Source organism: Myotis lucifugus, unplaced genomic scaffold, assembly GCF_000147115.1.
Source record: "Myotis lucifugus unplaced genomic scaffold, Myoluc2.0 scaffold_1010, whole genome shotgun sequence".
Taxonomy (NCBI): Eukaryota; Metazoa; Chordata; class Mammalia; order Chiroptera; family Vespertilionidae; genus Myotis; species Myotis lucifugus.
Genome location: NW_005872058.1, coordinates 68,966 through 71,484, shown reverse-complemented (window position 1 = coordinate 71,484; position 2,519 = coordinate 68,966).

The following is a 2,519-nucleotide window of genomic DNA, read 5'->3' as shown; positions in this document are numbered from 1 at the left end:
CTATTAGTGACAGACCTCTACTGCATGACATTTTCCATTTGAGTTTGACATGTAGAAATATTTTTAATTTCATGACAATTGACAGTCTTAATAGCACAGCTAATTAGAAACTAACAAAATTGCAGTGTAAAAAAGAAAAATGGTGTTTGTGTTCAGTAAATATTTGAGAAAACATAATTTTAATATATGAAAAACATATTCAAGTTTATGGCTTGTTTATCACAGTTATTTTATTTCTGTTAGTTTACAATGTTATTTGATTTTACTGAAATACTTCTGCTGAGTATTACAGGATAAAAGGATTAGAGAAAATTTCCTTTACAATGTAAAATAGCAACTGTCTTGGATATACAATGGTGGCTAACTTAGTTTAATTAAGGAATTATTGTGCCCTGTTTTGTAGTATTGTTAGCATGAAAGGAACATGACCCATTGGTTGTTCTATAATAGCACTTAAGGAAGCTTTGAGAATTGGAGGCTATGGGAGAAGCTTAAGAAGATGAAAACAGGAATATCACCATAAATTGATAATTTCCTCATAATTTTAAGATTTAAAGCCAAATACAATACAATAAAAAAAATGTGGAGAATGGTGAAAAAGAACACTTAAGCTCTTCACCTAAGGTTGCTGTGTATAAGAATTTACTTAAATAAACTTTTAAAAAATTCCTTTAAGATTCTTTAAGCTTCCTTAAAGAAGACAGAATCTCCATCCTTTGTCACTTCTCTCCTTGGAGGAGTGAATTATCTGATTGGTGCAATGGGGAGACTGAGGATTGAACTATCTGATCGGTGAGACTAGGAGAAGGAACTGGGCATGTTATGTTAGCTCAGCCTTTGCCAGTACAGTTCTCCTTGCTTAAAGATTTGTAGGAGGCTTGACTCTGTGGCCATAGGAGAAAAATGAAGTTTTGGGGTGAATAGTTATATTCAGGGGATTATTAGCAAATTTAGGCATAGGATAAGATCAAATCCTCTAAATTGCTTCATCAGAAATATATGATGTGCTAATATAAATCAGCTTAATTCCTGAATGTCTCTTGCAATTGTTCAATTCTGTCATGAAAAGAGAGCTATTATTTATGGATTTCCTAAAACTCTCAACAGCTTGCATAGGTTTTATCTAAAAGAGAACAGAATTTGATGAATAAATTAAATAATTATGCTTAGATGACACCATCATAAAAGTTGAAATGCTGACTCATACAATGCCTTAGAACTGTGGTTTTAAAAATGTTTGGATCATTGACACTGTTGAAAGATTCATGAATATATTGGAATTTTTCCAAGAAAATGTGGGCTTCTGAATAAAATTAGTCATACAAATTCAGTGATTCATGAGCTCCAGATTAATAACCAGTCATTAGAAAAGATTCAAGCTGAAGTTCAAGTCAACCTAAAAATTAATTTCTACATGATATTAAGCATTCACTATACCTTTTACAGTTAAAATGGCAATAAGTCTAATGAGATACTTTATAATTAGGTAGAAGTTAAGTGAATAGAGAAATTAAATATTAAGCAAATAGTATAGCTGCTTAAAATTGGCATATTAAGACCAGAAAACCGTTCATTTTTATTATTATTCCTCAAATATTATTTTAATTATATAATATATGGAAAAAGTCATCTAAGATATAAACTGATTCATATAAGTATATAATTAAATAAAGAGATAATTTGATATTAAGAAATGTGCTGCCGAACCTGCTTGGCTCAGTGGATAGAGCATCGGCGTTCGGACTCAGGGGTCCCAGGTTCGATTCCGGTCAAGGGCATGTACCTTGGTTGCGGGCACATTCCCACTGGGGGCCGTGCAGGAGGCAGCTGATCGATCTCTCTCATTGATGTTTCTGGCTCTCTATCCCTCTCCCTTCTTCTCTGTAAAAAATCAATAAAATATATTAAAAAAAAAAAGAAATGTGCTAATTGATAACCTAAATTTACTAAAAGCTATTTTTCTTATTTCCTTACATTCTATACCTCAAACTCATGCATATATTATAACACATTGTGCTAATTCACACAAGTAATCTTAAAAGTAGTGTTATATAAAATTTGAGATACACTGAGTGGCCAGATTATTATGACCACCTGACGTTGGTAGGCAAATTAGCCGTACACTGCATCATATGGGATATGGAAGCCAAAGGCCTATTCGAACACCTTTGCTGTCTGCAGTTACCAAGATAAAACATCTCCAATTCGCACAGGAACCCAAGGATTGGACAGTCGAGCATTGGAAAAAAGTCATGTGGTCCGATGAATCACGTTTCCAGTTGCATCATGCAGATGGCAGAGTGAGAATTTGGCAGAAACAGCATGAAAGCATGCACCCCACATGCATGAGTACAACCCTTCAAGCTGGTGGGGGCAGTGTTATGGTTTGGGGCATGTTTTCCTGGCATGATTTGGGCCCTTTAATTCATGTGGAACAACGTCTGAATAGCACAACATACCTAAGTATCGTTGCTGATCAAGTTCATCCTATCATGTTGATGGCATATCCCAATGGAGAT